This window comes from Anas acuta, chromosome 2, assembly GCF_963932015.1.
Source record: "Anas acuta chromosome 2, bAnaAcu1.1, whole genome shotgun sequence".
Taxonomy (NCBI): domain Eukaryota; kingdom Metazoa; phylum Chordata; class Aves; order Anseriformes; family Anatidae; genus Anas; species Anas acuta.
The window spans coordinates 4249563-4272631 of record NC_088980.1 but is presented as its reverse complement, the minus strand read 5'-3'; the positions used below and the strand labels follow the sequence as shown (position 1 = coordinate 4272631).

Sequence of the window (23069 nt, the reverse complement as noted above, 5' to 3'; positions counted from 1 at the left end):
AAGGAGGGAGGCAATTTCTTCTGGACATCATCCAGTGCCGCTCTATGAAAAACTTTGCCATCAATTCTTGCTTGTATCTCAGATGTACAGCAAAATGCCTTTTGCAGATTCACAGGGTGCCTGGGGGAAAAGAAAGAGAGGATTGAAATCTGTTACTAATGCATGATATTTGCTCTGGGTTTGTCATCCTCTTTCTTTAGGTGGCTTGTTTTTATCCTCTTATGAGGAAAAAAATCTTTTATCTTCCATGCTGATATAATTCTGCCTTCAGAACTTGAACTCCTTTGTTTTTGCCAAGCTGAAGTGCTGTATTTTGGGTTTTAGTGTTATTACCTCCCTTTGTAGGTGTATTCACTGCTACAGTCAGAATCTAGACTGGCCAGAGATCAAATTGCATGTGTAATATTTGTGTGAGTCTGTGTTCTCTTGTTCTCTTCCTCCCCATTACTTTAAAAGAGACACTTGGAATACAGATTCCTATCTGTTAAAAAGGGTATCCAAATAAGAAGCTATTAATATAAGATCTAAAAGCTGTCTGGTTTTAAGTATATCCCTAAACAATGTAATATTGCAAATAAAGAAGGAAAATGAAACCATAGAAAGAAAGTAGGAAGGAAAGGGTTCTTGACTGCAAGTCAGGACTCCTGAAAATATTATTGTTATAAATTGCTCAGTCCCAAAATAGTCTGCTCCACATCTGACATGTTATAGGATCATGAATGAATCTTCTGACAATTTTGTACCTCAGTTTTCTACTCTCTAACAAATGTTTACAGATGTTTTGATGTCTGTGGAAAATTGTTGTGTTGGAAACCTAAGGGTTAAAAGTGTAAAGGAGGGGAAAAAAAAAAAAAAAAAAGAAAAAAGATGTGGGGAAGCCTTTATTTCAGTGTTCAGAGCTTAATACTTTTAATTGTTTCTTCAAACTTCAATCTTCAATCTATGATGCAGAGTACATATTATAGGTAATAGCACAGTAAAGTGTTTGCATAAAGTACAGAGATGGTTTATCTCAAAAGAAACAGCTGCTACCTGTGGATTTACATACTTGTTAATTATCAGTGGATTTCTAATTGGGTTCAGGCACTGTCTGCAAAATTGTATAAATACATGGACTCTACAAGACCCGAAACCTCTGCCTTTTCTACAATGTATTATCCAGGAATTCTTCTGTGAAAGGGTTAAATGTTTTGTGCCTGCTAGGCAGTCAGCTTTTTCCTTCCTCTGGATGCAAAGCAAGTGGAAAATGTCTGTGTTGAAATTTGGTGAGTGTATATAGCACCAGATTTTTCTAGGGACATACTGAGCATGTGAAAGACATCAGCTAGGTTTTCTTATAAATTCACAATATTTTGAGTGAGGAAATAATAAACAATTTAGTTGGTGTCCCTACACAAGCTTGCTATAAAAGTTGTTTATGCTGGTTGCTTCTTTCTCTTCAACTCTTGTTAACAAATTCCAGGCTGGGAGCTGAGATTTAATCCTCTAAAAGGCATATCATCTGTGAGAAGGATCTGAAAAACACCTGCTTGCAGTGTATGTTGCAGACTCACTCAGGTCATAGAGTTTTTCCTTTCTGTAAAATCTTTTTCCTGCATTTGTTCAAATGGACCACAGGCTACAGTTGAAAAGCACAAGTTGCCCAAAGAAAAAGATCACACAGCTTATTTTATGAAATCAAGTGAAGAGGTTCCTTGTATTTAAGGTCTCATCCAAACTGCTCTTAGTGGAAAGATGCAGTCTAAATCATTCCCCGTTCTTTACACAAACACTATAAATGCCGTGTCTCGTTGATATTTGTGAGTGACATGCTGAGAGCTGATGGAAAGTGGATTTTTTTTTTCTTTTCCCCTTCAGCTTAGCAACATGCAGTGACTGGCAAATTCTTCTGCTTTTCAAAATCAATGCCACTTTTCTGGATCATTTCCTCATCTTCACGATCATCTGTCAGAACAGTAAATTTACAATATGTTCCCAGGGACAGTGTAGAGGCTGCTACAGGCTTTGATAGTTAGAGAATGAACTTAGCCTTTTCAAAGTCAAATATATTAAGGTTTTGGATCCTGTATAAGCACCAGTTTGCTTTTGACATGATTAATCTGAATGCCTTTTGTACTCAAACCAACTTTTTACTTTGCATGCAAAATATCAGTGAGAACACGTACTGGTTGATTCATACACCAGTAATACATTTATTATTTTTACTATCTATTATTATAGTGCCTCTGAGCCTTTATCATGGATTGTGATTCTGCTGTGCAGCCCAGAACAAAAAATATACTCTCTCCCATGGAAATGATAAGAAAAAGCATAGCAGATAGAGATTGGACACTGGTGGGCGGGCGAGCACAGAGCAAAGAGGAAAATAACTGGTTGTCATTACAAGCAGAAGACTTTTGACAGTATTTTTGACAGTGGGATTTTTTTAAATATATATATTTTTTTAGGAGGAATTAGGTGGAAAAGAGCTATGTCTACAGGTATTTATGAAGAACTTCTGGAAAGCCAGAATGGCCAATGTACTTGCTTGTGACCACTCCCAGCAATAGGGATTCAGGAGACAGTTGGAAGGTAGAGATGAACTTTGAAAATCCTCTTTGCCAACTCAAAATGTCAGCTGATACTCCACGATTTTTAAAGTTCACTAAATATAATAAGATGAAGGATTTTCAAGTAGTACCACCTTGCTTCAGAGAAATCAGTTGTAAGGTAGAGCTAGAAGGCTGTATCTCAAGCAAGGTTCCTCCTCCTTTAACAGAAGAATTCTCAAGGGAGTTCCATGGCTGCTGCCTGAGCCTGGACTGGAGAACATCTGAACACCTGTGCTTCTACAGCTCAATTCCCTGGCTTTTGTTTTGCTGCCAAGGTATGAATTCAAGTTTTTCATCTTTTTTTTTTTTTTTTTTCTTTTTTTTTTTTTTCTTTCTTTTTAAGTACTTATTACTGTCAACCCCTACAAATTGCTTCCCACTTAAAGTATTCTTGTCTGCTCCCCATTTCCTTTGCCACTTTTTATAGTGGGAGACAAGACAAATGACTGATATTTGACAGAAAAAGAAACAGCACACAGAGAAATGATAAGATGGTGTCAGTCTGGATAATGCAATAGTTTAGGAGAAAAAGGTAGTGATGTTTCTGATCACAGTGAACAATGTAAGGCTTGGTTTAGCCAGGGAGGAGGTTTTTGAAGTTAGTGGGATACAAGAAGAAAGAAGCTGAATCATGGCTTTTTCCCTGTACAAATGAAAAAAAAAATTAAAAAAAATTAAAAAAAAGTGTGGAAATATCAGAGATGTTATGCAGAAAAGGACAAGCAAACTAAAATATCTTTGAACTGAAAACATAGCTTCAGATGGAAGAATGGCGATGTCCAAGAAGTAACAGCTGGAAGTGACTGAAGATAAACAATTTATAGGGGTGGATTAAAATAGTTTTAATTTCATTAGGCTTCCCATTAAGACCAGGTATCCCTATTCATTATATTTCATAGACAGTGTGTCTTGAGCAAGTCTATGTGATTTTTAATGACCCAACCAAGTATGTTTTGGATGAAGAGGTGGAGTATAGGCAATTGCTCATTACAGATTTGTATTAAACATATGAATTCCCTCTTTTTGGGTTCAGATCCTGATTGGAGTCACAAAATAATAATGGCTTTTTTCTGGAATTTTGCATTATTTCAGCTTCAAATATCTACATTGCTACTGATTAGGAGATTTTTAGCAGTACTGCTGAGTTTGATGACTATGTTATCTGCTGATAATTGCTCTGGCAAATTATAGTTGATACCTTTCAGGCCCACTGGGTACGTTTGTCACCAGTCGCATCTGTTTGTTACACTTGGTGCCAATCACACCTGCTGTCCGTGTCTGCTGCTTTCCTTCTTTAAGATGACTCTACTTTTCTAGTCTTTGTCTTCTTTGGAAGTATGGGAGTCTTTTCAGAGAAGCCCTTGACAGGAGTCTTTTCCAGAGAAGGGAGACTTCCTGAAAAAGGCTCTTCCTTTTCCCAGGTAAATCTCAAAGAACAACTTTTGCTTGGAATTTACTTGCTGTCTAATCTGGAGGCTGCAATGTTTAGGTAGTGTGACTTTCTTACACTGGTGAATTTAGCCAGCAACTACTATTTGGACATTTACTTACATTATTGCAGTGAGACTCCACATGCCCTTAAATATTTCAAAAGATGTACGCAAAATTTTAGATAGATGTGCAGACAGAACTGGAAGGAAGGTTGTGAAAAAGACTGTCTTCATAGACTGTCTAGATGTTGGGCATCTGAGCCACTGCAGCATGTGACTTTGACTTTCTTTTACGTAGCTACTGTAATCAGAGAAAACACCAGTGTCATCACCAGGTCACCCAGGTATTCCAGGTCACAGGGAACCTCATACTTCATTCAGGTTTCCTGGTCTTTGGATGGACCAGAGTTGGAGATCACAAGACAAACTCATTGATCCATAGGAAAAAGAAGAATAGTTAAAAGTATTGATAGTTAAAAGCACAAAAAGGTATTGTGCTGTCCCTCTGGAGAGAAGTGCTTAAGGAACCCTTGTAGGAACCCTACTAGCTCTTGGAAGGACAGCTTGTAATTGGGGTAGTCCAACCCTCTTTTATTTTCTTTTTTCTGCTTCATGTCCTAACTGCAAAGGAGGAAGACCAGTGCCCACTGTTTGGAAGGAAGGAAAGAAAGGAAGCAAGGCAGGAAGGAAGGAAGGAAGGAAAACACCTAGAAGTATTTCTACAATGTTATTTTATTATTTTCAGAGGGAGTATTTCAGAAGAACCGAGCTGAATTCTTGATCTGAGTGTAGTAGGTAAGTGGTCACATTCAGCTGTGAGTGGGGAGGGCCATACATGGAGGCCACGTGTTACTTTTGAATACATTAAGTCAATGCACAGCTACAACTCTTTACACTTTCTAAGCCCTATAATAACCCTCATGCCTCATGTGTCAACTGTCAGTATGACTCTACTGCCCACCTTCACAAACAAACCCCAGATCTTTTCGTGTGACCTGCCTCTTGGATTGCCACTTGTAAATGAGGGTATTTCAAATAGTTTGGTCATCTAACCTGCTTTATATTAAAAAGCGGGAGAAAACTTGCTCAGAGAGATTCAGCTGTTAAAGCACCTGTATGAATTTCTTATCAGTCATATGGATGATAAATGGGATGTATGCCTTTAGCAGGCTGGAAAACACCAAGAGGAAAGAAACAGAAATACTTTGCATATACAGTGTTGACTATAAAGTGTAAAACCTTTAAAGAAAACTACTCAGCTCTTAACAGCCTGAAAAACTGACATTGTGCTGCGGCTTGTCTCCAAAAGAAAGCAGGTATTGATTAGATATGCCTTACTAACTAGTTTTATTCTTACCTGAGGTGCTTAAATAGCTTAAATGATCTTACTAACCTTCATCGTCATTTACATTATTGGAAAAAAAATCACTTTTTTTTTTTTTTTTTTAGTATGTTTTCACTCAATTTATTTTCTCTACATGAAAATCAGGCAAATTACTCTGAAACTGATACCTACAGAATATGGTTTCTCCTCTTCATTTTGTATGAAAGTCACGTTCAAGTAGATTGTGAGTCTTCAACAACTTTGTGCTTGCAGCATATTTCACTCTAGCCCTCTCCATGGTCCTGTCTAATCTTTTTATGGTATTACTGATCTCTGAAAGTCAAACTGTACTTTTGAACAGCCGAAAAGACAGATCTAACTTTATGTACTGCTTCAGTTTCAAGATCAAGACAAACTGAGAAGAGGAGGGTGTTTTGTGCCATGTCAAGAGGTAATGGACACAAACTGGCACACAAGAGAATCATAGATTCATAAAATGTCTGAGTTGGAAGGGATCTACAAGGATCATGGAGACCAACTCCTAGGTTCCAAAAGGACCACAAAAAAACAAAACAAAAGAAACAAACAAAAAACTCAGATCATGTGTCTGAGAGTGTTGTCCAAATGCTTCTTGAACTCTGGCAAGCTCAGTACCGCGACCACTTCCTTGGGGAACCTGTTCAAGTGCCCGACCACCCTCTTGCTGAAAAACCTTTTCATGATACCCAGACTGAATATCTGAGAGGTTCCATCTGAATATCAGAAAGTACCTCTGTTCTCTGCAGGTAATGGAGCACTATATGGGTTGTCCAGAGAGGCTGTAGAGTCTCTCTCTTTGGAGATGTTCAAAGATGCTTGGACATGGTCCTGAGCAGCCTGTTCCAGGTATCCGTTCTTGAGCATGTGGTTGGACCAGATGACCTCCGGAGGTCCCTTCCCACCTCAGCCATTCTCTTACTCACAAAAAATAAAATTCTGATTTTAACAGAGTGATTAAAAAGAGAGAGAGAGAGAGAGAAACAATGTGAACTACTGAGATATGGAGAGAGAATTGAGAGAGAATGATGTGAACTACTGAGATATACCGAGATATGGCAGAACTGTGATTAGAAATTGAGTGGAAATGTTTACAGATCAAAAGTTTTGTGTTCCTTAGCTTCACACAATAGGGATTCATTGTCATGACTTCTGTGCTATAGGATAAATGATAAGCAAGTGTCAGTGCTAAGCAGGTAAGTGTGTTATGTTGTGTGTTTTGCAGAGCCTGTAATTATTCAAATTGTATGTCGATTTAATTTAAATTTTCAGTTTAACAAGCTGACTTAATCTGGCTTAGTAAACACTGCTTTTCTAGAGGAAGGAAAGGAGGAGTGGGAAAGGAATATGATATTTACAGATTTAAATATTTACCAAAGACAAACAACTGTTTTCCTGCATTCACATGGTCATTTAGGCCATCTTGTTCCTTACAAGGGGCACTTTGGGAACCAGGGAGTTACCACACTCCCTTAGACTTCAGGCCTTCAGACTTTGGGTATATTTGCTTTCTTGATGTAAATCTACTTGTGAATGTTTACATCAGTGTTTTCAACAATTTTTCTTTCTAGTTAAGATATTTGAATTGCAAAGTATATTTGGATTTTAATGTATTTTAAACATCTGAGTCCTATTTGCCAGCTTATCCTTTTCTCCCACAAAAGTTGCAATGGATTCTACAAACATCTTTTAGGGCCAGGACAGATAATCCTATCTCTCTACACTTATATTACTGTATTGAGTGCAAGCTGGGGCACTGATATGTTGAACACAAGAGTATGTTAACTTGAAAGCTAGGAGTCTGAAGGAAGCTGTTTTTCTTTTTAGAATCTGTCCATTAAAATCTTACTGAGTATTTGCCAACCCTCCTTATTCTCAGTTCTAGTAAGCTGGAAATATCATGAGTACATTTGTCTGTGGTGATCTGTAAAATATTAATTCATTACTAATTGCTCCCTTTCTTTTCTTTAAATTAGTTTTATTACTCTGTCTGATGGAGTTTATTTTTTTTTTTTTCTCCAGGATTTGTGTGTCTCCAGGCTAGGTCCCTGTGAATCTACAGTATATGTCTGGAAAGATATGCTGTGTTCAGTAAGCTCCCACTAATGGCAGTCAGGATCTTCAAAGACAGGGTGAGATCAAAGGGTAGAAATGTCTATCTATCCCTGCCAGACATTTGTCTCTCATCCTCTTTAATGAGGACAGCTGACCAAGAGAAACAAAATCCTTCACAAGTGGTCTCTGATCTGACAGCCTTCTCCTTTGGTCCGATGGAGGAGAAGGTGGATAATACCTCTTCTCCAGAAACTTTAGCACAATTATCTCCAGTAACTTGGTACTTGAGTATCCTTCCTTCGCATAAAGGCTGGTGTGATGCACAACAAACTGTATCTAGCCCAGAAGTTTCATTTATTAACTTTTTATTATTTTTCTTTTATTTATTTATTTGTTTGTTTATTTATTTATTTATTTATTTATTTATTTATTTTTCCCTAGCAATCTTTTGTTGCTTATTGTGTTAACTGTGGCTTTTTGGGAAAAGATTATGAGAGATGTTTTGATGATTAAATTCTGTAATTAAATCATGTTGAGCTGTTAGTGCCTGCAGAAGTACTTGGCATAGAGGATGCTGGAGAAAGAGGGAATGTGAGCTTCAGGGTGGAAGCCTATCAATGAGACATGCCTATGAATGTGTTAATAAGTAGGCATAGGGTTTGAACGAGCCCTTGTCTTTGCTCACCTTTGATAGTATGTTCAAGATGATTCTTTATTTCAACTAGAGTGAAAGACTTCAAATTTTTCCTCTTTTATCTTTCAAAGAAGCCAAATGAGAATAACTTGGTCAGAGAGAGAAAGAGGCGTTTTACTTACTACTGTGTTTCTTGTCGGCTTTCAAATACCTGCTGAAGCAGAAGCAAATCTGGATCTTTATCTTTTCAGTTCCATTTAAACATCTGTAACATATAAAGTTAGCTTTGGGGACTAAAACAAAAGGCAGATATACTATTTTTCAGATGTGTGCTCCCGTTATCTGAATTGTATTTATTGTCCAGAGATTATAAATATGGTGAAATTTGTGGCTTCAAGCAAAATAATGAAATACTAAAATATTTAATGACAGATATTTTAAGGTAAGTCTTAATTACAGTGTTTTCTCTGAATTCAAGATATTTTAATTTCCATGCTATCTAGCTATTTTTAACTGTCACGAAGAGCATAAGAACCAATAACAACAATATATGTTAATGTATGTGTGAATGGCTGATGAATTATATCTCTTTCTGACAGTATAGCAGGTTGTTCTCTGTTATTGCAGTGTAAGGGTGTTTGTTCAAAGTAGGTTTTTTTTTTTTTTTTTTTTTTTTTTTTTTTTTATGTGTTTTGCACATGGTCTTAAACACTGAAGTTGACTGAGCATATGGTGCATCTTAAAAGGGATTCATCTGGAGGCAGATACGTAGTCTTGGTCTGCCCTGAGAGGCATCATGTTATCTGAAACATGTTACTGCTGGTTGCTCTTGATAGGGTGATATCCCTGTCTTCAGCATCATCCTTAATGAAAATAGGTGGCCCAAGGGCTAATCTTCTGCTGCTCTGAGGCCACAATAAAACGGTTCTGTATACATTTTGTAAATCCTAAAGGATTCTGTTGAGCATTGTGTCTGCCAGCGATTTGTGAATGAGCAGAAGAATTATCTTTCTAAATCCTGAAATGATTGCAGTAGCAGATGCAGCCTTTGAGGTGTAATAGCAAGTTTGTGTGATGCAAGCTCCTCTGATTTGGTCTGACAGTATACTGGCAGTTTGCTTGTTATCTTACACTTCCTATACTGGAGTAAAACAGCAGTAAGTACTGGAAAGAACAAAAGCTTTCAAATATATGACTTACTGTTTTCCAAGTAATTGAGTGTCAGAAAGTTTGGAGGTTTTAGGTGTTACATATATATATTCATACATATATATATATTTTCATATATATAGGGAGAGAGACAGAGAGAGGAAAAGGTGAAAAAGATTCAGGTGAAATTACCTTCATTTGCTATCGTTGTTAATTTAACCTTTGGAAAGCTTTGCAATCAGTATTCTCAATTCATGTAGTAGCATAAAAGTTTAAGCACTATTGTATAGACACAGAAAAAAGAAGATTGTGTTCAGCATAAACTATAAACTTAGAGGGATATGCAAATCCACAGATATTTTACCATATTTCTATTGTCCTGTGGTTTCTTCTGCCAACTATTTTCTGCCAGAACAAAGAGACAAGAGGAAAATTCTAACTATACAACATACTATTGCAGTGCTCTGTCTTTCTCAATTTTCAGAAAAAAAATTCTGAAGTGTTACAGCCACTATAGCTGAATTTTTGAGTAAGGTTTGCGTAGGCTGTGTTTCTTGGGAGAAGAAACATGCTTTACTTTTCAAGAAGTGCACATCTTCTGTACCTTGGTACCTTCTTCTGAAACTGGGAGAAAGGCTGCCTCTATGTGGCATAACTCAGCAAATCTTGATATAGAGAGTAGGCCAGGCTAGCTGGTGTTAGGATCTTAGATATTGTCACTGCCACAAAGATAGCCTTAGTTCTAAATATATCTTGAACAAACAGCTCTGGGCAGAAAGATCATTTTCTCCCTAAGAAAGACTTTTGAAAGGTCTGGGGAAAAGACTCAATATGTTTCTGAACAGAGATACAAACCTAGCACAAGGACCTGGGGTCACTGATGATTTTAAAAAAAAAAAAAAAAAACTAGCTTCTCTTCTTTGTGTGAGGTTCCCAGTGTTAAAACCTGAATTTCTGGACAAATTCTCTCTGGTGAGAACATTCCCATCATGGTGCTTGTGAAAGAAATGGACTACACAATGCTTTGAAGACTCACAGCAGCTGTGAAATGAACAGTGAGTGAGATAGATTTGATGTTTGAACCAGTTCTGTATGAAGGGAAGACTTTATTCATGATAATCTTTTAAAAATGAACAGAGCAAGGATAACATTACCTATTCAAAGTCTGTCAAGTAAAATTTCTCTTTCTCCCAAGAATTGGAAAAATTGTGACAGGGGCAGTTTGAGTAAGTATGTTTCAATATCTGTGTTCCTAATGTTTTTGCTTGTTTGTTTTTGTTTGTTTGTTTGTTTTCTCTACAAAAAGGTAAGTGAAACAAAATTGACATTAATGTGGTAATGAATGTATACTAGGAAGTCCTGTCCTGGTTGTGGTAGCTCTGTATTTGCCCTTCTGACTGAACATGACTTACACTCATCCCTTAGCAATCTTTTAGGCATCTAGCAGATATGAGAGAAACAAAAGATAGGTCCTGAATTCATTAATGGATACCTTTACAGAAATGCAGAGAAGCTTTGCAGCTGATATAACAAACAGTTCATAATAGAGAGTTCTCCATTCCGTTGCCTCTGAGTTTTTCATGGGAAATACAAAGTTCTTGTCCCATTTTTCTTCTAATGGGAGAGATGAGTAGGTGAATGCCATTTGGGTGTCTGAGACAGTTAATGCTGACTACTAATTCTTGCTTTTAGTAGAATTATAAAAATGACTAGTGACTCCTGCCATGATTACCAATGTCAGTCAGTCAGCATATGAATTAAGTGGCAGTTTCTCTTCAAGTGCTCAGAGACCATAATGGTGCTGCTTTCTGCTTTCTAATGCTAACAAATCCAAACCTGTTAGCTTCTGTCTTTCTTTTATCCTTGTCCTTTGCTTAAGGGATAAATACACTATGTTTTTTGCACTTGAAGACAGTAGTTGTGCACAGAAAAGTAATCCCTGTTAGGTTTAGACATTGGCAGGTTAGAGGATTGTGCTACTTACAATGATATTTACGTCTGTGGGTTTCCCTGCCATGTCTCACAAGATGCTTCTCATCTGCTTGCAGAAATAGCTTAAAAATTTGTTTCAAGCTTGATCCACAAATTGTTCTCTTAAATTCTCATACTTTCCCTATTATTCTCTAACCACTAAGCCAAATCTCCCCTCTTTTAATTTAAAGCCATCCCCTGTGTCCTGTCATTATCTGACTGAGCAAAAAGTTGCTCTCCATCCTTTTTACAACCCCCTTTTAATTACTGAAAAGTCACAATGAGGTCAACCCGGAGACTTCTCTTCTTTAGGCTGAGCAACCCCAGGTCTCTCAGCTTTATCATGTCATTAATTTTTAATTCATGTAATTCAAAAGTAATATCAGACCATCTAAGTTGTGAAATACATTTAAAAAAAAAAAGTGCATGAAGTAAGCATTATTACAGCTTTCCAAAGGAAAAGGTACCCAGTAGGTTGTTGTCAGACAGTCTGTGCAAAGCAAAACCTTACACCTGAGTCCCTGAACATACCACATAGAGGAGAAGCTCAGAGATGTGATGAACTGGATGTTTAAACAAATGGTTGAATAGGAGGGCCATTTATGAGAAATCTGGAATCGCTGCAGGGTCAGATGTTGGAAGACAATACAAGAAACATTACATCTTGTTGATCTTGGGAATGCCATATCTAGCCTTCACAAACATTTAATTTGATTATCTCAGCTGGAAGTATTTCAACCTTGTTGTATATTCATTATGGAAAATGAAGTCCTTGCTTTTGCTGTTTCTCTAATACAGTGCATGCCTTTTAACCCACTTAAATTGCATACACATATAAACCCTGCTTAACCCTCTTAGAATTGTTGACACTTGTTGGTAAATATTTTTTTCTAGCTGACTTTTATCCAGAGATGAACATTATCTGCATATTTAGAAATACTGCCTTCAGGTATCATATAGTGCAAAAACAACGCCATCTGAATGAACATTTTCTTATGTTCATTTTCCTGATCATTATACCTTTGTATCTGAGACTGAGGAATAGGCCAGGGGTTTCATGTCTAAGACAGTATTCAGCATCTAATATGATCACTGCTGCTTGTTTTATCTTGCCAGTCCAAGAAAGCTCCCTCAATGGGTATGAAAATTCAAGGATCCTTACGGAAAACAAACATGTTCTGAATTTAATACCAAAACCAATTTTGCTCCCAAAATGGCATCCACAGAAATCTCCTTTCTTTTTAGACATGTAAATTTATTCACGTAGAAAGGACATAATAAACTGTGCCTATAGGTTTTATTGGTAAGATAAATACATACTTATATGTATGTAAAAATATTATGTCTCTGTATCCATCTGTACACATTAATAAAGTCATATGAAATAGGTCCCTTCCCTCTTTCCATATTATTTCTTGTTTTCAGGAAACAAACAAAGCCAAATGGTTATATAGCTTCTAGGTATCCATCTCATCTAATTGCCATTGTTCTTGCTAAAATATTTAATTTTGATTGACTCATATACAATGCATTGTCTGGCAGCTCTATGAATATTACAATTATTATCACTGTTTTTTATTATTTTCTAGAAGAAGGAGTTTGTTTATTTCAGTGATCAAATTAACACATCTAATGGTACATTTCACATCACTTTTAATAGTTTCATAAAATTAGATCTTAAACCTTTCTGGACGTTGTCTTTACTTATTTATTTATTTAATAATAGATTTTTTTACAAGAGACTAATGGACACAATGCAGGGATTTTCTAATTGCCTAAATGAAAGAAGTATAGTTCTTTTTGAGCTGATTATTTTCCTATACTCTTTGTATTAAAGGTAGAAAAAATTATAACGAGTCCAAAAATGCCTGTTGTCTCTTCAGAAACAACTACTAATTGTTCCTTACAATTCTGTAAAATTGTCATTGATATTCTGAAATCTTTTTTTCCTGCTATTTTTGGAAGAACTTGCACATCCATTTTAATATCATTTTTAATATATTGTAACTCTGTCCTTTGGTGACGTGAAATTCAGTCATTACCTACTCACCCTGATTGTCTAGTAATTATTATTATTGTAGTGTTGTCTTGCATTCTGTGTAAATACAGACATTTGCTGCTGATGGCTGATTATTCTCACATTCTCTGAATAGTGAGTTTTGTACAGTTATGGTAATCCAGAATATTCTAGATATTGGTAGCAAAGGGAAGCGTTGGTATGGCAAACTTCTGTCTGCCACTCCCTGAATTAGGAAAATTAGTTTCCATCAGATGTTTACATGTCATTTTATACTTTTCTTCCAGTCTAAATTATTCAATTTTTATTTTCAATTTTTGTTTTCATACGTTTCCTACTCTTACTATTCATTCCTGTAATGTTCACCCTCCCTCTTTTTTTTTTTTTTTCTAATAAGAAGTTTTAATCTATGTTTGTTCTTATTAGAGTCTCTTTAGATGACGCAATATCATTTAAACTTTATTTCCACCCAGAGGGGAAAGCAGATGTGAATGGGGCATGTCAGAGTTCTCTGATGCTAAGAGGTTGCTAATCTTTCCTCTCCTCTGATGTATGTACTCAGTTTCCTTCAGCATAAAAACTATTTCTGAGGATTGTGTGCTATTATGAATTGTGTTTTCTTAGAATTGTTCAACTCCTGGTTAAGGTATTTTGGGCTTGAATAACTACCTGATCCAAAATTCACTTTAAAAATTCACCTAAAAACCCAGATTTATTGATGAACTCCTGATAATCTTTTGAAGGATAAGGGAATTTTCTTGCCTGTTTTCCTGCTGCTGTTTGGAATGGTAATTTTCATTCTGTGAAATTATTCTTCTGGATTCCCTAGATGATTAATTAATACATATCTGTAATATAATATCTATATATATTTTTCAGATAGAATTTTTAAATGAGAAGTAAAGAAAAATAAACCTGTCTGAAACATAGAAACTGAAATTCAAAGATAATTCAAAATGAAAGATCCCAGAAAGAAGCCATGAATTCTGACACAAAAACTGGGAAATTTTGAAGAAGTCATGCTAGGAACAAAGAAATATAAAAGGAAGTTACAAATGTAGTTATAACACTCTTCAGTTTCAACCTCAATCTATGAACATTCTGGCCACAAGGAAAATGCTACCTTAATGTCATAAATACTTACAATTTTCTTTAACATAACAAAGGTTAAACACCAACAACTCTTCAACACTTCATGCTGAAATCCTGAGTCTTCATGCTGAACTGTTGAGTATCTTTCCGGATGTTCATGAGGGTGGACATCTGGAATCACTGGATATTATGCACTTCCTGATTCACAATGTCACCTTGGAATTTTTTCTCAACTTTATTAATTTCAGTCAAGCACATGCAGAGTTTATCCATAACATATTGTTTTTGAGGTACATATTGTTACCTTAGTTCTTTGTCAGTGTGAAAGCTCATTTTTTTCTCCAGCAATAAACATGCTCATTTCTAATGAAAACACTCAAGTTCTGCAGCCCCCACCCTGATTAAGACTCTTGCTGCATTTTGGGGTACTATCATCACGTTTATTTTGTCTGTTCTGTTCATTTCCCCCCACCTGTTTGTTTGAATAGCTCAGGAAGAAGAGGTTTTCCATCCTGTACCTCTCCAAGCTTCTATCATCCATTCTGTTGAAAAATTATAATTGAAGTCCTAAGGCTACTTCCTTTCATTTAGAATAAATACTTCTTATCAAGGTCCTTCTTTTTCTGTTGCTCACAGCGACATTGTCAACAAGGGTACAAATTGTACAGAACATGGAAAAGAGGGAGGCTTTTCCTTTGTTCCACACGTGTTTAGAACTTATTTCACAGGGAACTGCCGAAGCTGAGAAGAGGGAGACAAATATTTCTTTGATGCTGTGGTGCCTGTAAAAAGCAATTAACCTTACTGGCCATGTTTGTATTGCTATCTCTGAGGGATGAGAATAGATTTTTAGTTTGAGAAGAAATCTGAGGGAGTCTGAAGCTCTGAATGGAAAGCCCATGGGTTTTTCTGAAGGTAAAATACCAACATGAAGGGTCAAGGGAAAGCAAATGGAATGTAAGAATCAAGAAGGTGTATGAGTCTAAAGCCAGGACAGTATTATTTCAGTTGTCTTTTCAGGTGAATGAACAAACACAAAGACATACAATTTCAGTTGTCACTGAAATATCAATAATACCTGTGAGCAATACCTTTTGCTCCAGAATTCTCAGGGTAGCAGTGAACATCCAGGGAGGACTCATGGGCATAGGTTTCCCTTTTTCTCAAGTACTGATGCACCTTCACCCTTTTACCTGTGGAGATAGCTTTGTTCTCTTTATATGTAGAAAAATATGCATATGTGCTAAATGTCCCAGTAACTGATATTATACTTCCTGTTCCTGATTCTTCAGCTAGACTGATAAAATTACAGGACATTTTATAGGTATTGGACTCATTCCTTCATTTTCTGAAGTCATCATAGCCTGCTGCCTACAGCTTTTTCAAACATTTTAAGCACTAAGAGTCATAAGATTGGCCAATGATCCTATTAATTAATTTTGCTTTATTTAAAATTTGTATCTTTTTTTTTCATATTTTTGAAAGTTTATCAAAATTACTGGTTATTTTCAATACATATTAAAGACACAGAATATGATCTTGATTTTTCTATTAACTTCAAGTTTCTTGGTCTTATGGCCTGAGAAATGTTTCACTTACCTTTCCTTGTTCCTACTCTTGATATGTGTTTTTATCAGTTACTGTAAAAATGGATTCTCAAGCTGTCTTTAGTGTAATGAGATCTCTCAGACTCAAATTTCCAAATGGGTATTTATTTCAGCACTGAATCTTCTTGCATTAGTAAGAAAGGGATGTATATACTTGTCCTCCGGTTTGCAATGTTCAGTAGTCAATGAAGAGAAAGTAAGAACAACCCTTCCTATAAGGAATAAAATGCATTGCAAAACACGCATTAGTGGCCTGCCAGTTTATTAGGCTGACCTTTTATACTTTTTAAAGGGTGAGAACAGTAGCAATAACAGAATCTATCTGGTATGAAACACATCCATTTCAGTACAAATGTCTGAAAGACAGATGCTTTTTAAGTAAAATGATCATGTACATGAAAATGTACTTTGAATTCTTAACAACATTGGAAATAAAACGTACCAGATTGAATCTTGATTACGTTTTGTGCAATACATAAATGTATCATGTCAGCTTTTATTGTTAACAGATGTCTGCATCTGGGTCTTTTTTTTTTTTTTTTTTTTTCTCCTTAAGCTGTTCTATTAACTTCACAGAACTACAACATACTCTAAAACTCTAAGCAGTACATAGTACTGATTCTTGATTTCTGTGCTATACGTATTGGGTCTAACCTTTCCTGCTGCTTTCAATCCTCCTCCTCAAGAGAAGCCTCCTCAATGCTGTGGTTTGTTAAAACTGTGTTATTTCCAAATCTCCAGCTATGTTGGGGGTCTGCATATGTACACTGTGATTTCAAAGGGACATGTATGAGCTGTGAAGAATGCTGCTCATAACCAGCTACCAGTAAGGTTTTGAACTATTGAGGGCTTCCTTTTCAGCTTGCTGATGGGACCAGATTTTCAGCCACTTGGTAGTCTCTCCAGTCCATAACTCCCTAGTTGGCTAGAAGGACACTGGGGAAGAAGATAAATGAATAAGCAAAGACGTACTCAACTCATGCATGCAAGTAGATCATCTCTGTTAAGCTAACTGTTGGTTAAGCTAACTGTTGTTTCTCCTGTGCATCTTAATCTGGAAGGGTAGGAAAGGAAAGGGGCTTAATTTCTTTAGATTTGTGCGTTTGATTCTTGGGAGCCAATGTTCTGTCACTAGAAATTACTTGCCAAAAAAAAAAAAAAAAATGGGGAGTTTCTCTTTTCAGACTGGAGGTTCCAGTAATAGAGGCACCACTCCAAGGGCAAGGAGTTGTCAGCAAATAAGTCCTCCTTCATGCTTTTATGCCAGCAGTGCAGCAGTATGGTGTTAATTAATAAACCTCCGTCCAGCTTAGTGGGAGGTTGTGCTCATGCTTCATAGGTTTAGGCTATAAAAGATGTTATCAAAGCTAATTTACAGAAAAACTTTGCTGACAGCAGCCACTCTCTTTCCCCCTGTGTCTTTCTTGCTGTATTAACCAGCACATTAGATAAAAGTCTTTTCAAGGTTGGGTTGTTGGTGTTGCTAGGCTACCAGCCTGCTGCAGAGTTTTGCATGCATATTCGCCTCAGTTTTTCCTCCCCCCAGAAACATAAAGTTCTTATAAAACATAAATTTCTGCATTCATTTCCACTATATTTTCTTCTGACTGTGATGTGAATTGTGCCATGAAAATTCTAGAACATAATCTGAGCTGTTTTCCTTCACCCTAGTCGTGACACAGGCTGCAGTATCTTGTGTCTGAAAAACATGCATACGACTGCCTTGTGCAGACTGCTGGAGGACAGAAGTCACAAAAAAACAGTAGTTCTCCTGTGTTAACACTGGACAGGAAGAAACTCTGGAAAAATAAAACAAAACAATTTTTCGATTTGCTATTTGTCCTTGAGGTGTACATGTTGAGTAGAATACCTAAATAGTGGTGACAAACAAGCACTATTGTGTGGTAATCCATACCATTGAATTTTTATCATGATCCCAGGTATGATTTAGGCTGTGTTGACTAGAACTCCTCCAGAAAATGACTAGGCACAATTTGGTGCTAGTTCAGGCAAGGTCTATTCTCATCAGGCAGAAGGGGATTTTAACTCTATGAAGTCAAACTGTGCTGCTCCACTTGGACAGAAGGGAGTCCTTAGGGAAGTACAGACATAGTAAAGGATTATGTATATTGTAACAATCAGCTAACTGGTATCCTTCCAAAATTTTTATTGCTTTACTTATACACTGTGGATTTTGAATTATGTATTTCCCTCTATATACATGGTTAAGAAATTTTACAGTTCTTTATGACTTCCCAGAAAATTAATATGTGTACAATATAAAAGCAATTATTCATAATGGTCCCTAAAATCCAGAGGTCTTCCCCCTGTAATAGTCTTTGGAGATCTAGTCATGTTCAAGGTGGTCACCTCAACTTTCAGCAGAAAGCAACTGGAGGAATACTGTGTCAAAACATGGCAGTTCACACAAGGGATGGTCATATTTCTGAAGTTTGAGGAGTAATTTGGCCTGATAATATTTTAAGGGTACATCTTTCTGACTTGAGAAACATTAAACTTCCTTAATTATGAGAGTTCTGTTTTTTTCCAAGCATCTGCTGTCAAATCTGCAAGCCACAGACTTCAGTGACTCGTCTGTCCTATACTCATTAGATATATATAGACTCACTGTATATTCAAAGCAGTGGCAATGAGTCAGAGACATGAAGGAAATCTCTTTTCAGTTCTTGGACTGCTTGAAAAGGTACCTCCTCTTTTTTGCTGTACAAATTTGTGTAATATTCATCATCTTAGAAGAAAATTCCCGAGTGTCATTATTACATACAGGCACCTTATGCTACATATGTTACATATTACTATGTCAGTATTTAGAATTTGTAGTTTATATTTGTATTATATGTATTTTTCAATCCTGCTAATACATGGCCTATGGTTTAACTAAAGCTGTCACTTCAGTTATAACTTACAGTGACATTTTCACTTTCTTTCCTGCAGGGAATGAAATTGTGGTCCACAGAAAAAAAATCTTTTCCATCCAAGTACACAATAAAATGTTTTTTGTCTTTGTCATGTCTGGCTATTGCTGTATATAACTGTCTTTTCTGTTAATTTTTTTAGGCAGTGTCAGCTTTTTTCCACATGCCAGACTCTCCTAACAGGATCATGTCTCCAGAGGTGAGGTAAATAGCAGATCATGGAAGCAAAGAAACTTTCACACAGAAGACTATTTTGCTGATGGAACACTGTGCATTCCTTATTTAAGGCATCAAAGTTCATAGCAAAAGTACCAAAATCATCTTACATAGTTGTCTAAATCAGACTTGGTCCATGGTTATTGTTTTCAGAATGGATCAAGCTTACCTAAAGATACGTGCTTTTGAGAGATTTTATAAAGACTGAATAATAGTAGTACTGACTGAGCTGGATTATTGCCTGCTGTATGCTGCAATAACCATTATTTATTTGTCTTAATACAGATGTTTACTTAAAAAGAAGAAGCAACTGCTGATATAATTTTGAATATTGACTTCAGGCCTGACTTCATTAGGCCAAAGACAAAATTATAAAATATGTAATAGTTGTTATATTTAAAATGATTTATTTTCTCATTCTCAGCGTTCATCTTTTGCCTTGATATTTGATGTCTTTAACAGGATATGGTAGCCATCCTCCTTCAAGTGTTTGTCACACAGCTTTACAGAATTATGCCTGTATCCCCTCATCAGGATACACCAATTAGTACAGCAAGGTATTTAGTGCAAATGCCTGACACTACTCAACCAGCACTGAGATGGCCGTTACAGAAAGAGGAACAGCACCCATAAGTATTAACAGAAGAATGTAGTAATTCATAACTATTAATGTGTTGAGCTACACTGAATCTTGAGAGAGGAGACATTGTCAGAAGATGAAATGCTTAACTGTTAATCTTCACAATGTTTGGTACTTGCAGCTGTGAGCCTGCCTTACAATTAGTAATATTAGTAATATTGCCAACCTGGGAATCAAAGCCCTGGTCAACATAAACAGTGAGAATCAGAAGTGGAATGTATGTATCATTTAAGTATATTGTTGTTTGTTTGTTTGTTTTTCCTCAATATTGTATTGTTCTGAATAATTAGTGAGACCCAGAGTTAACTGCATGTCAATTGGCACTCATACCAATGAGGAAGTATAGGGAGAGATATTTAGGTGTGAAGACCCTTCTTAAAATAAATAAATAAATAAAAGGTTTATAGGAAAGATAGTGTCAATGAAAAAGGTAAAGGTTGAAGTTATGATTAGTTGTCTAGATTCCTCCTGCTATTTTGTGCACTCTTCATGAAGGTGCTTCAATTCTTGTCTTCAGTTTTCTATGACTTTTCTCTTATGGGCTAAGAGGGAAAATAAACCAATGAATGGTTGCTCAGATCTTACTGTAGATAGCTCTAAGCCTGCATACAGTGACACCTGGAAAAGAGGGAGAAAGGGGAATGACTCTGCACACGGAGTTACAGATGGCTGCAGGCACTAGGATGAAGCCATACTGTGTGTTCTTTGTATAGAGAGGACGTCTTTGTGTGCTGTTCTTCAAGCATGTGGAAGTACTGTCTATGCTGGGGTAGCTCCTCCAGAAAACAAAGGTGCTTCTTCCCTATGTCAGAGCATCACAGACTAGAAATCAAGATATTCCCTCCTATTTTAAATTAGTGTACATCTGGCACTGAAGTGAAACCCCAACACAGTGATAACTAGCCACTGATTTCCTTTCCTCATGTTTTTGATGGTTTCTTTTCTTGCTTCTATGTCATTCATACTTCTCTGTACTTTCTTTTTATTTTTTTTGAACTGACTGCTGGGGCTGAAAATAAATATGAAATGGAATGGAAAATGCCACAAAAGCAAAGCTTCCAAGCATGAATGATTTTATGAGATCAGTGTTTGTCTTTTTTACTGGAGTACATGGGAAGAATTTTCTACCTTGCAGAAAAGACAGAAAATGCTATTGAAGCTGTGGCCCTTATTGTAATGACCTTTCATAAGTGTGGGAACTGAGGAGTCCATCTGAAAGGCACACATGAAGAGACACCCTGTTCCTGGTATGTATGTTTCCATTCTCTGTTGGATTTGTGAGTTTGCTTCTCCCTTTGCTTCTGCAGATCCCCCATGGGTGGACAAAAATTGTTTTCCCACTTGATCCCCTTCCTTGGCTTCAGCTATTCTGTTCCTAGTTCATAAATTTTAATTAGTTTTCTTTCCCACTGTACTGCACAATGACTGATCCTCAATAAACATCAGACCACATTGCTTTCACCAGGAACAAATGGCTACTCAAATGTAGCTTGTTATTCTTGGTGGTGGTTTTTTCACCTGTCTGTTGTAGTTGGCCAGAAATTGCACAGGCCATATGCAGGGCATTTAACAGAAATTGTTCTCTCTGTTTCCTCAGGATTTTTCAGAATGAAGGCAGTGATGTGCATTCTCAGTGTGTGTGTTTGTGGGGAGAATTGCTGGGAAGACATCTATGATCTTGGGGAGAAAGTCGTGTCAACTCTTGTCTTTGAAGTATCAGCAAGGAGCCTCTCACAAAGAAAACATAATAGACTTTCATTCTGCCTTGTATCCAGCTTGCCACAGGCTCTACCAGACTGATAGTAGAAAGCTTCTTCACTTCTTAGAGAAATTCTGGTATTTTTTTTTCTTTTTCCTGCTGAGAGCAGTTTCATTATCAGCCCAAAGGTACTTCAAAGGCAGAATCGCAGCACTAGGAGTCAACACTGGCTCTTGAACATGCACTTTCCATTTGACATTAGCATTTCTTGGTTCCAGAAAAATTCTGTTTGATTTCTTTTGTATTTACTTTGTTTATTGCTTTGTTTTGTTTTGTTCTTTTTTGTTTGTTTGTTTGTTTGTTTGTTTATTAATTTTTATCTTTCAGTAAAAAGCTTTTATTTTTTTTTCTTTTTTCTTTTCTTGTCTTCCTAATTGAACCAGTGGAACAATGCTGTAACCAGTACTCTGTAACTGCCATTTCTCCAGATCAGCTTTGTTGGAGTGTAGATTATCATTGTGGAAACAGTTACTGAGTGCTTTGGCAAGCACCTGTAGATAGATATGTGAGATACAACATGAGAGAAAACATGAGGAAGAACTGGGGCCTTGAGAGCAAGGTGGGCAGTAATGCTAATTCTAACTTGACAATGACTCTTTCTATGTTCTGATGAATTTCCCAGTTTATTCCTTTTCTCTAAAGAGAATGCAGAAGAGAAAACTTCACAGACCTGCCAACATGAAACAGCATACGCAGAGGAGAATCTGGCTGCATTGTCTGCAACACTTGCTCTTTTTGGAGGCTTGTGTCTAGCAGCAGAGTTTCTCAGATGTTTGTTGATGATCAGTCTCTGCAAAGTCCAAACTCCATTGCCATGCAGTTCCCAGTGAAAGAGTTCGATTTTTTATTTTTATTTTTTGGCCAGGGTCTAAATGAGCCTTTTTGCAATATTTATTTCAGTCCTCTCTACAACTCACTTTAAATCTTCCCCATTTTCTTTTCTTCCCACTTCATGCTCATTTTTCATTATTTTCATCCCAGACTACTCTTGTTCAGTTCTTCTCTGACCGTCATTTAGCTTCTTTTGTTCCCTGTCAGTTTATTTTATTTCCTATTTCCAAATCAGAAATCATTAACTTTCCCTGTTATAGGAGGATGACAGAGCCTGCACTAACCTTAACCAGTGAGATTTTTCTTTGTCAGTATGCAATAACAAGGTTAGTTTTTTCCCAAAGGCAATTTGGTTTTCCAGAACAACAGTAGGCTGTTGAATCAATATATGCAGTTAGATATTTTCAGTTTTAAAGTGTGGCTCCCAACAGAGTTGTGTTAACAGGGTCAGTAAACTTCAAATGCCTTGAATTCACAAGGGGAAGGAAGGGTGCAGAGTCTGAACATGAAGTAAAAGCATGTTGTTTTTCCTGTGTTTTTGGTGAGAAATTTTGTACTACTGTCTTGTATTATTATTAATTAGTAGTCTAAAAAGCTATATGAAATGACAGGGAGAATGAATTAAATTTAAAAAGTGCTGTGAGTTTTTGTTGTTGGATTGACTGTGCTATACAACTGCATTGAACAATGAACCATGAAAGCCATTGCAACACACTGAAAAGTTTCAAATTGAGTGTTTTTTTTTTTGTTGTTGTTGTTGTTGTTGTTGTTGTTGTTGTTT

The 23069-nt window shown here is 36.6% G+C and overlaps 1 long non-coding RNA gene across 3 annotated transcripts; it reads left to right on the top strand.

The window, feature by feature from the left end:
- The first annotated feature begins 1144 nt into the window (after window positions 1-1144).
- LOC137852045 (uncharacterized) lies at window positions 1145-23038 on the top strand. 3 transcript variants are annotated; one of them, XR_011093628.1, is made up of 7 exons: window positions 1145-1265; window positions 2759-2866; window positions 4651-4816; window positions 5511-6577; window positions 7404-8512; window positions 14087-20945; window positions 21296-23038. It is a non-coding gene; the product is annotated as an uncharacterized lncRNA (long non-coding RNA). The 3 variants fall into 3 exon arrangements; XR_011093630.1 differs by lacking the exon at window positions 5511-6577; XR_011093629.1 differs by lacking the exons at window positions 1145-1265; window positions 2759-2866 and adding an exon at window positions 3952-4012.
- Window positions 23039-23069: the final 31 nt, after the last annotated feature.